The 12,312-nt window shown below is 42.3% G+C and overlaps 1 protein-coding gene across 1 annotated transcript in view; it reads left to right on the top strand.

Annotated features, from left to right (window-relative positions):
• Positions 1 to 12,312, top strand: part of TEKT5 (tektin 5) — a 55,625-nt gene that overhangs the window by 25,575 nt on the left and 17,738 nt on the right. The window lies entirely within an intron of this gene.

Below are 12,312 nucleotides of genomic sequence, written 5' to 3'. Positions count from 1 at the left end.
TTTTACTTTATATGAGTGCAGAAAAGCATTTACAACTAGAAGAGTTGGTTTATTTCTCCCTGCTGCCAAATTGGTTTGATTTAAAAACAAACAAGTGCTGGTTTGTCAGACCACATTTTGGAGAACAATGGAGAAAAGAAATAAAAGGCAATTTCAAACAGAGTAAACAGATTGTATTTTGGAAGAAGTCAAAAGGCTCCAGCCTATTTATTTAGATTGTGTCCATGACTGTTTCACCTGGGCCAGTCATGTCAAACAAAAACCATCACAATACAAAAATACAAAGTCAGCCACATAAGCAAACTTAATAAATCATAACTTCAGTTTGATTCTGTGTATCTAGCCACTTCCCCTCCAACTTATTTAAATAAGATATTCCATCACTCACTCCCCAAGATCAAATAATTTATTTTTTAGACAAAGCTGAAGGGCTTTTTTCCTTCCTTAGCAACAATAGAACATGCTTACGTGGTGGCTAGAAAGAAAAAACAAATACATTTTACATTCTTATGCCCCCATTCTTTATTGAGGGGATCAAAGGAGGTTGCACTGCTTCACTCCTGGTTCTAGATTTTACGATAGTTGTAAGGTGTCCCATGCTCTCCCTTGCAGTAAAAATCAGAATCTGGATACCTCCTTCGAAATATTTTCAGAGGTCAGCTGCTATAGATCTGTCCATTGAAGCTGATCTGAGTGCTCATGAATTTAGTAACAAGGGCAGGGCCGGGCCTGACACCTCAGCACTTAGCTTACAATAGGCTTAGCTAAAAACATATTAAAACTTGATGGGGGAGGAAAGAAGTGGTTGTGAAAATGTGTTGGACCTGCAGTCACATTGAAAAGCACATACAGTGGACAGTAAAAAGTTGGAGTGGCGGGGGCAGGTGTGGGACTCATCCTCCACAACAGGTTACACCGCTGACCCTGGATTACACACATGGGGTATTTTCAGCCTTCATATCTCAGGCTCTTATAGCTTTCCACACCCATTCCTGATAGTTGAACAAACAGTTAATTTTATTCTTTAATACTGGAACCTGTTTAAGAGTAAAAGTCTCAGATGATTAGTGAACTGTGACTAAGAAGTGATTGCAAAGGGGTGTGCTGGTACGATCAGCTCAAACTTGCCCAGAAAAACCTGTTTAAAAGGAGGAAATATATATTTTTGTCCACAAATAGATACATATTAGGCCTGTGCTGACAAACACGTAGAGGTGAAAAATAAGTCACCTCATGCATTTCTCCTGAATGCTACCCTGTGGGGAAGAGCAGGGAATGACTGATTAATCTCATGATATTGGAGGAATTCCTGCCCTCACTGGTGTGAGCAAAACCACCGTGGTTCCTGCATGTGGGGCAGAAGGAAGGGAATGGTTCATAGACAGGCCATGGAGGAGAATCCTGCCCTCCCAGCATGCCATGGGGCAGTACTCCATAATAAAGCACTTCATGGCAGAGCATGGGGGACAGGGGAAGTTGGGAGCATGTCCAGAGGGACCACAATTGTGTGACACTGCCATAGCTATAAGGGTCTGTTCAGTTTGGTATGAATCAAAGTGATTTGATTTGCAATGTAACATGAAGTCTCCTCACACTCAGGGTATATGTACACTGCAATCTGAGGTGTGATTGCAGCCCAGGCAGACATACCAGTGCTAGAACAGCTAAAAAATAGTGTAAATGCAGCAGTGTAGGCTGTACAAGCACACCAGGGACCCTGCATACAGACCTGCATTGCTGAAGACGGCACCCCTGTATCTAACCTGCTATTTTTAGCCATGCTACTGCGGGTACGTCTAGCTGAGCTGCAATAACATCTTGGATTCCAGAGTAGACAGAGCCATAGGGCTAACAGGCTAAAAATAGTTGTGTGGGAATCGTGGCTGTGGCAGAGATTCGGGTTAGCCACCCCAGCTCAAGTGCAGAGGGTTGGGTGAGCTTGAGCCCAGCTAGCGTGAGTGTATCTGCTTAGGTTGTGAAGGTCCCTCCCAGCTGCAGTGTAAGCACATTCAGAGGGACTTTGCTAAGCTGCTGTGTGAAGACAGATTGGATTGACCATCCACTATAAGTGAAACTTCGCTAATACTGTAATGGAGATGAAGACATTCTCTCTCTCACACACGGCTGTGGTATTATTATGCAAAATATCTGTGACTGGCATTACTGATGCTCTGCTACTGCTCAGTGGCTGGAGGGAAAATCCCTCCCTTACAACCACTGCAGAGCCCATCTGTGCCAAATTGGTTTACACAGGCTTGGCACAGGGACCAGAATTTGACCCAAGGGAATATTAATCTTCTGAATATGCAGTAGTAAAACCTTCCCTTACACTTAGCAAGGGCTGTATGGTAGGAAATACAGTGATGGACATATTAAGTAAGTTACCTAGAAGGGAAGCATTTAGGGATGTAGTATTTTCAGACAGGGGAAATGGTCTTCTTCATCAGTTTAGAACCAGAGTGAATGGGAGGTGCTGGAGGTAAGAGATTCAAATTAAAACTTTGTTAATGATTGCAAAGAACCTTGTTCCTGAGACCGAAGACAGTATACTTAATACGTCTTTCCTAATGGTCCTACATTTTATAATTTGTCTTAAATTAGAAGATCAAAGTACGTTTCTTTAGCTCTCTACCTAAGGTTATCTCAAATTGATTGCCCGACCTGAGAAACCACAGTAATCTTACTACTTATATCTCAGATTCAACAGAATCTGAAGTAAACAATTATCAGAACTCTGTCTAAGGTTACTGATGACAGAGGACTGGCTAACTAATTTTATTAGCATAACTAATTTGAGTAGCAACCTTTCCTCTAATTGTATTAACAGTACTTGTGTAATATAGATTAAAGTCTGGTTCTTAACAGTGCAGTTTGATTGCTTGAGAAATATTTTTTCAAAATTAGCAAGAGCAGACATTCCAAACTTCATGAAAAGAATGTCTGACTTTAATGTGTGTGTTTAGTGAACAACTGAAAAATAAAGTAAGATTAGTACTGTTTTAATCAACTAAATTTCTTACTTTTTTCCACATTAATAACTCTTTTGGAGGACTACCTTTCTTACAGTCTTGTTTCCAATAGGCTGTTTTCCTTTGTTAAATTACTAAGATACAGCTTTTGTACCTCTTTCAATATAGCTAGAATAATGTTTTCAAAATTTAACATTAGTTTGAGCTGGGGGTCATATTCTTGAAAATGTAAAGAGTTATGTGGTCTGTATAAATATTTCTCCCAGTTAATTTCCCTGTTGACAGATATTTTTTCCCTTTAAAGACTTAGAATTTCTCAGCCTCATGTTAAGATACATATGAGTCTTATTTTGTTCTTTTAAATGTATTTATAACCTGACAGTCTTTTCTAGTCTATGCAAAAATTCAGTTGGCATAACTGAGATATAAATAAAACTATTAGGATTTCACAGGTGCTTTTTGGCATCCTTACAGCTCAAAGATTGCTCTGGTATTGAACTCTGAAGATTGTTTACTGTGTTTACTTCAGCCCATTTAGTTTTATTGGGAAGCTTTGTAAGGAAAGGTTGCAATAATCTATCAAGCTCACGGCACCACCCTCCTGTAAGGGGTCGGACTCACCCCTGTGGCGCCTCCTGCTGGTGACTCCGGGGAATTAGCTCAGTTTCCAGCACGGAGTGCCCTCTGCAGGCCAGTGATCCGCCTGTTCCCTGGCCCAGAGTCCCTCCCTGGACCCTGGTGCCCTTTTACATGGGGTGCTGCCCCCTGGCAGTAACCCCTTTCTCTCAGGGTCTCCCCTCTGAGGGAACCCCCACCTTCTATCCCCACCTTGCCTCAGTGTGTGGCCACTGCCAGTCATTGTCTAGCCCCACGTCCTGGGGCAGACTGCAGTATCAGCCTGTTCATCACTGGCAAGGAGGGTTTGGACCTGCTGCCTTGACCTACCCCTGGGTTGCCCCTGCAACCCCCAGTACCTGTTAGCCCAATGCTAGGTGGCAGCCTGGGGCTTTCCAGGCTGGAGCTCCCCAGCTCCTCAGCCTTTCCCCAGCCCTGCTCCACTCAGGTACCCGGTCTAGCTCCCTGCAGCCAGGCCCATCTCCCTCTGAATGAAGAGAGAGAGTGTCTGTTTGGGCTTCTGGCTCATAGCCTCATATAGAGGCGAGCTGGGCCTGATTGGGGCGTGGCCCAGCTGCAGCCACTTCCTATTCAGCCCAGCTTAAAAGCTGCTTTCTCCAGCCACATCCCCCTCCCAGGGCTGTTTTTAACTCTTCAGGGCAGGAGCAGGGGTCCACCCTGCTACACCTCCACACACACAGTGTGCCTAATCACTTGTGTAATGCTATACATGGAGGGGGAAAAAATCTTCCAGGCAGACTCCATGTTGATCAGCTGATGCTCTAAAGTATGAAATTTGATTACCCCTCTCTTAGCATGCACAACTGCTGTACAAATGTTACTACTCATACTTATTCAATCCTCTTTTCAATCCAGCTAAAATATTTGATTGCATGACCCGCCTGGCAAAGAATTCTATAGGCTGATGATACACTTTGTAGAGAAGTATTATAAATATTTGTTTTAAATGTACCTGCCTTTTACTTTCTTTATGGACCTTGGGATGCTACCCATGCCCCCCATCAAAACAAAACTTAAAAAGGCAGAAGACAAAAGTGACCTGAAACTAAAAACAGATCAACCAACCAACCAACCCAAAACACTACCTCCAAGCAGTTTTTTTGACCCTGAAAAGAGAGGAGCCAGAGATATCGTGAAGTCTCCTAGGAACTTTTCTATTGCTAATTGATTTTACATAGAGGACAGCATTCAGGTCTCAGCAGCAGCATAAAACCTTAAGATAGATACAGTTGAAAAGATGTTGGGCCAAATTCATCCAGCTTTGACTTACTTGATTTAAATTCTGAGTTATACCAGGGATAAATTTAGTCAAAGATTATTACATATAATCATTAAACCTTGAAATATTATGCTCAGGTGTCGTAACACTAATTGTGAAGTCAACCATAATTACACTAATCACTCAGGGAAACGACATAACTAGCAAGAAATTACTTAAACATGAAATATGTACAACTAGAATATTAGATCAGACCATGAAACAAACAGAGGAAATTACCAAACACCGAGGCACAATCCTGCAGCTACGTTGTTATTACCTGACTGTACCTTAGTGTATTCAGCTCCTAGGCACTTAGCAAAAAACACAGAAACAAGGACATTCACAGCTAGGGACTGAGCATAATATTTTGAAAATATGTTGTGTGTAAGGTTATTCTGATCACACCATGAAGTATGAGTGAGATTTCAACAGCTCTTGTTCCCAGTAATATTGAATCCAGCCAGTAACAGCCACAGCCTTGATGAGGTGGAAGTGAACAGCAGTTTTTATAAACCCTCAGGAATGCCACAGCACAAAATTCTGCTTATTTTCTGTAAGTGAAGGGTGTATGATGGGCAGCTGCTGAAGCCAATCTCTGGTTAGACTCTTTCAGGAACACATAATTTAGGATTTATTGTTTTTTCTTCCTGCCTTTGGAGGTCCTCCAGAAATGACGTGGACTGGTGCAACACTATCTGGTGATTCTCCCCACCAATCCTGTTATGCATTTTAGATTATTTGAATGATTTAATCCAATGTGTAGCCAGCATGTGTAATCAAAGGCTATTTGTATAGAGCTTCTGCCATGTGTTGGAGGTGATTACCCTAGGGCATTTTTCTTTGTGTGTTCTAGATGACAGTGTTTAAAAAAAAAATAGAGGCCAGGAACACGGAATAAGCCTAAACCACATCTATTAGAAACATGAGCAGTCAAAGTTTAAAGATGGCTGCATGTCTTCAGTTTGTATTGCGAGTTCACAGGCAGGTTCAAATACTATTTTTTCAGTGGCAGTAATCAGTTTCCTTGACTGTGCATAATATGCTTTCACAATATTCTCAGCTCGGTGAGCAATACATCTGAACATTTACTGAAGCCGTATGGTGTAAGGAGTGCTTTGTAGTTATTGCTTTTTGTGCTAATTCAAAGGGAAATTATAGCTGAACGCATAAAACTGTGAAAAAATGTAAGTGATTTACTTGTATAATAAAACTCTCATAACTTCTTGAGTGTTTCTAGTGACAACTGCTCTATAAAGACAGCCACAATAAAAAGAAATGCTTCCCAAGTAGAGTCACATCTTACCCTTCTCAAATTTTAAAAGTCTGCTAACTGAAAGAATGCAAATTGCACAAGCCCCATGTAGCTTGAGTGAAGTCTAAACATGAAAAATGATTTTTCTGTACTTGTCACTGTATATTACTTGAGGGGAAAAACAAACATGCATTCATTCAATTTCCTATAAGAGAACAAGATAATCCCATGCCTTCCATGTTCTGAAGGGAGCAAATGCATGTTCATTGCCTGTGCAGAAGGCTGTGTGGCCTATGCAGATATGGTTATACAGTATGTTTCATTCACCCTATAGCAGTCACTCACAGCACCTCCAGTCCAATAATGTGACTCTAGAGAAAAGTATCAGTTATGGGGTCCTTGCTGCCAGGCAGAGAGATGGAAGAACTGCAGTAGCAGCAGTGTGCTGCTACAGAAAACTGTACAGAACTTGGAGGGAGGAGCATAGTTTGCAGGAGGTCCCAGGAAGTCAGTCTGTGTGCACATGGCTTTAATTTTAGCTGCAGTTGCAGCACCTCTGTAGCTTTTTTAATAAAGAGCCATTTTGGGTTTACAAGTGTCAAAGTTAGGACTCACAGTTTGTCAGACCACTCTGTTTTATTAGCACAGCGCTCTGCTAATAACACCCAGATAATGTGAGCACCATGCAAGACACAAACTATCTTATTTATACAGATAAAAGGGTGAGAACTTAACAAGATAACAAAGGATGCAGAATCAGATAAGTTTACCTGGGCTAGGCATGCACATCTTATTTCCTTACTAACTATTACCGATCTTCTGTTAATGTTTTGCCATTAGCACCATTGTTTATGCCTAATGTTTCTTTTCCTGGCACCTATATTTCAACATTTCTTTTAGCATTTCTGCTTAAAGGTACATACAACATTTCTTTAATCCATTCTTATTTTTACAATACAATTCATTCTACTTTCACACAAGCATGGAGACATCTCCTGTTATTACCCAGAATATGGTACAAAAATCACCATAACTAACCTAGATACTACCCCTAAATAGGGCCCTACCAAATTTATGGCCATGAAAACTGCGTCACGGACCATGAAATCTGGTCTTTTGTATACTTTTACCCTATACTATACAGATGCCATAGGGGAGACCAGCATTTCTCAAACTGGGGATCCCAACCTAAATGGAGGTTGCAGGGCGGGGTTTTGCAACATTGTAGGGGGGCCGTGGTATTGCCACCCTTACTTCTGCACAGCCTTCAGAGCTGGGTTGTTGGAGAGTGGTGGCTGCTAGACGAGGGCCCAGCTCTGAAGGGAGCAGCCTAGAAATAAGGGTAGCAATACTATACCATGCCAGCCTTATTTTTGTGCTGCTGCTGCTGCTGGGGCAGTGATGCCTTCCGACCTGGACTCCCGGCCAGTAGCTGCCACCCTCTGGCTGCCCAGCTGTGAAGGCCAATGCCACCAACAGCAGCAGCACAGAAATTAGGGTGGCAATACCCCAACCCCCCTACAATAACCTTATAACCCTCTTCCCCCCCACTACCCTCTTTTGGGTCATGACCCCTACAGTTACAACACCATGACATTTCAGAGTTAAATATCTTAAATCATGACATTTAGGATTTTTAAAATCCTATGACCATGAAATTGACCAAAACGCAACATGAATTTGGTAGGGCCATAGCCATAAGACAATGCTATCAAACTTCAGAACTATGTCTCCCTCCATGGCTTTCAGCTGATGTTGGAAGCCAATAGGAAATATGGCTGTGATCCAAGTGATATGGCTCCTCCTGTCTTGATGGGCCCCTGGGCTCTGTGTATCGCAATCATTCTCAATCTTTTTTCATTTGTGGACCCTACAACGTTTGGAGATGTTGACCCCTTTGGATATCTTAGACAATCTGTGGACCTCCAGGAGTCCATAGACCACCAGGTGAGAACCACTGGTGTGTAGGAAACCTCCTGCCTCCTTCCACCATCACCAGCACATTCAGGGTGAGAAGTGGCGTGTAAGAATACTAATACAAATAAAAGCAGCTTTTCAAGAGTCACGGGTCTGACGCATACCAACACACACAGGGCTGAAAATGTTAACACCTGTACACAAAGGTACAAACTGCTCCTGCACACAAGTGGAGGTAGGGTAGAAATGGGGCCAGAGTGAGAATCTGGCCCTAATGTTCTCTTTGCTCATTGAAGGTGAAATTCAAGACAATGGGCTTTTCACAGGAGACTAAGAACACAGTTGTGGGATGGAGTCTGTCAAGCTTAGACATTTGTAAAACACGCACTGCCATATATTGGATCTGCTCAGCATTGTCCATAGTAGATAATAGTGGGCTCTGCTCTGTCCCTTCCACATCATAAAAAGCTCTGTGCTTTTAATAGAATACTTCACTCAAGCTGGAGGAGAGGGGGCAGGACCCAGTCACTATCACAGCCTATAGGTTACAGGAGATGCTTTGCTCTCTGGGACTGTGGCCAGTGGAACTGCATTGTTCACATTTGGGCATATCCCCACCACTTCCTTGCTTCTCCCACAACCTCCCATGTGCTCACCCAGACTAAGTCACCGCAGTGTACAAGGGGCCGCTGAGCCCGCCTGTTTCTTTTCCCTCACAAATACATTTCAAACTGCCTCTCCCCTCCAGGGTGTGGTGCCTAGTCTATCCTGGGCTGCTTCAATTGCTCAGTAAAGCAGGCAGGAACCACTTGCTCAGCTAACCTGAATCATCCCATCCACCTGCTCGAGAGACAAACAAGGGAGGGGCTGGTAGTCGGGTCTGGCTGAAAAGGTGCTATCGTGGCATGCCTCACTCAGAATGCACATGTCCTCCATTCCATTTTAAGCAGAAACCCAGGACCCACCCAGCAGGTAAAGAATTAGTTATGAATACATTTTTGCCTGATGTTTTATGTGCTGAGGAGACCTGGGCCAGATTTTTTATTTGTATTACACACTTTTTTTTATTATTCAAAACTATTTGGAATGAATTGTAGTACTCACGAAAGTGAGATTAATATGCTAGACCAACATCACCCCACATGTAGCACTGCTGGAGGCAAAGGAATTACACCCTAGTGAATTTGGCCCACTGGCACACAACCAGGCATAGCATGGAAAGAGCTACTGTAGAGACAGAAGCTGCAATACAAACACAGGAAAGGAGGAGCCTGATAAGGAATGGCTAACCTCTAGAAGTAGTGCGTGTTTCTTTCCCTCAGATTCCTGTTACACCCATGCAGGCTGAAGTAATATTTTGGTTTGCATTAAAGGTAAATAGTGATTTTAGTTGCCTGAGTGAGGCATAGTAGTAAGAGGCTCTGTAAGATCTCACCCACAAACATCTGCTAAACCACTGGCAACATAGTTAGAAACCAGATCTTTTGCCAGGGTAGAAGGAGGGAGAGCTCCTTGTAATATTAAAAACAACCCTAGCAGCACTGAGCAAAGCTACAACAGGCAAAGGAGATTCTGCAGATGTTGGAAACTACTCAAGTTCTACTTTTTGAACAACAACAATAGATCAGAAACAAAACCTTTTGGACCTACTGTGTTTGCTATACGGGAAGAACAAGGATGTGGATTTTGTGCAGAATGAATCACAATCCATTTAACTTAATTAGGTCTCTTGCTCTGATTTCTATCCTGAGGGGGGAAAATAAGCTATATGTAGCTGGTAGCACAGTATGTACAATATCTGTTTATATAACAATATAATCTTATCACTACGTTTTTCTTTTGCGGGATAGGTGGGTACAAAACTCATACTGTTAGTGGTGTAAGTATATACAAGATTACTTATATGGTGATTACTAAATTACAAAAGGAAATGCTAACATGAGCAGGAGAGGCGTGCTCCTCTTAGCTTCACTGCCTTTCAGTACAATCTGCGTTCTAGTCATAGAATCAGACTGTTTTGCTATAGGGAAAATCCTCCAACACTTTACAAACAGACAAAGCCTCCTTAGGGATCAAAGCGTCTGGGCAGCCGCCTGCCATCCTGACAACAGCTATGCGTCCACATATATCGGTTCTTGTCTATTCCCAAACTTGCACCAGTTTAAACTAAATCAGTTTAAAGAACAAACTTTCCGTGATAATGACTCTTAAGCTAAATCATGTAAATCACTCCAACTGAAATAAGTAGCCACATGTGGGGTTGCACTGATGTAACGACGTCAGTTTCTAAACTGTACAACTAATCAATACAACGTGTGTGTAGGTAAGGCCTATGTGGCTTATCTTAGTTTAGCTTGACCTGGCTTTGTCTGCTGTGAATATGAAAGTTTCACCAGTTTAACTGAAGGGTGTTTAAAACCCATTTGATTAAACTCATGCAAATCTCTGAGTGGCCACAGCAGTTTATATAACTTATATTGGTCTGTACTCAACCTGCATAAGCCAGCTGTAAAAGATATAGATGTCCAGGCAGGGGTTTGCACTTGTTTAACTGAACTAGTTTTTAAACAGACTTCAGTTAAACTGGTGGAACTGTTGGGGGAAGACAAGCCCTAGAGAAGGTAGGAGTTCTCTGAAATGTAGGGATCTCTATCTGCATTGAAAATTTCCTTTACATCCCCATAACATGCCTACTACCTCAGGAGAAATCCAGGCATTTTTCAGGGTTATCTAAGTCCTTATCAGCATCCCCATTTCCAAAGGTTATGAATGTGCTACAACTACCAGCCTTATTTTGTTCATCTCATGCTGTCAGATAATGGAGAGCACGGAGTGGCAACTGTCAGATACCAGACAGAGTCACCTCTGGCCATGCCTGGTCTCTCCGAGAGCACCCCACCTCTAGGCCTCAGGCCACCACCTCTCTTGGAATGGAATCATACGATTCTCCCTGTGTAGTCCCGTGTGTACCAACTATGGCCACCCAAGCGGTCTGAGGTTCCTTGAAGCGATCAGTTTCAAACAGACAATTTAAAGTGACAGAACGACCAGTGCAGGTATAGGTTAGTGATTTTTATAATGGGGATTCTTCTCAGGTAAGTGTCTTTGTTTAAAGATTGGATGTATAAATAACTGGCTTTGTATCAGTTCCCTTGTAACGTAATCTAAAGAGGACAAGATCAGATAAGTGGTACCCATGGCCATGTGGATTAATTTAGAGAGTAAAATTGGGCTAAGGGTTGCAAAAATCACTCACAGTTGGCAGTCTCAGCCAAAGAGAGGCAAGGAATCTAAATGGGCTCTCAAGTTTACATATCTTCCCACCGCTAGACTGCCACCTCCAGGTCCAGGGTGAGGCAACCCAAAGAAGATTGTACTGTCAGTGCATGTGCTGTACCGGTTTTGTGGATAAAAAGGACTTCAGTTACTAGACACATTGATGCCTCAATACAGATTATAGAAGTGTCAAGTAATGGGTTGATCACATTGGCTATGAAGAGTTAGGATCAGTGAAATTAATGCAGCATAATGCAGTGAATGGAACATGTTACCTTACATATAATTGCATCTGCCACTGTACAGGCAAGACAAAACTTTGACTTTTCCCTGATGTTTTTCCTATTTTTATTATAGTTTAAATCAAAGAGCCTACAGGTTCTAGGGCATAGAGGATACTGTTATTGGAGGCAATCATGCTACTTTACAGTTTACAGTTATGCTGCTCTAACTGCATTGGCATCTCCCCTTTGGGGATACTTCCATTTGAAAAAGGTTGGCTCTACACAAAAGCTGCTTCTTTTTTTGCTCTGCTCAGAGAGGATTTTTCAAAAACTTCTGAATTCAGCTCCAGTGTCAAAGAGTGAATGTGATTCATGTGTTCTTGCACAAGGCATTGCTGAAACATTTGGAGTATGCAGTGGTATTCAAGGGGCCAAACTGTCCTAAGATTTTTGACACCATGACACGGGTAGAAATAAGGAAATCAGTGTAAGCTTGGAATGAAAATGGTAGCTTATCCATGTCTATGAGCACCCGTGCAACACTTCCACTGCTCAAGCTGCATCTTTTTGATGTGGGAGCAAATTGGAGAATGGAGCAAAAGGGAAATAGATTCCTGTAAATCTATAACCCATTACTCTAACAAAGTCCTCTTTGAAACTGGCGTTAGACAGTATGACATTATTAGAAATTGTTTCCCAGAAAAGCTCTGTTTTACTTCTGCACAATCAGGAGAGGGGTCAGGAGCCAGTCTAAGGAACTTACACTCCATTTTGCTT

The sequence above is a fragment of the Mauremys mutica genome, chromosome 11 (assembly GCF_020497125.1).
Source record: "Mauremys mutica isolate MM-2020 ecotype Southern chromosome 11, ASM2049712v1, whole genome shotgun sequence".
NCBI classification, from domain to species: Eukaryota; Metazoa; Chordata; order Testudines; family Geoemydidae; genus Mauremys; species Mauremys mutica.
Note: the sequence above shows the minus strand (reverse complement) of the source record. Positions and strands in the feature narration are given on the sequence as shown.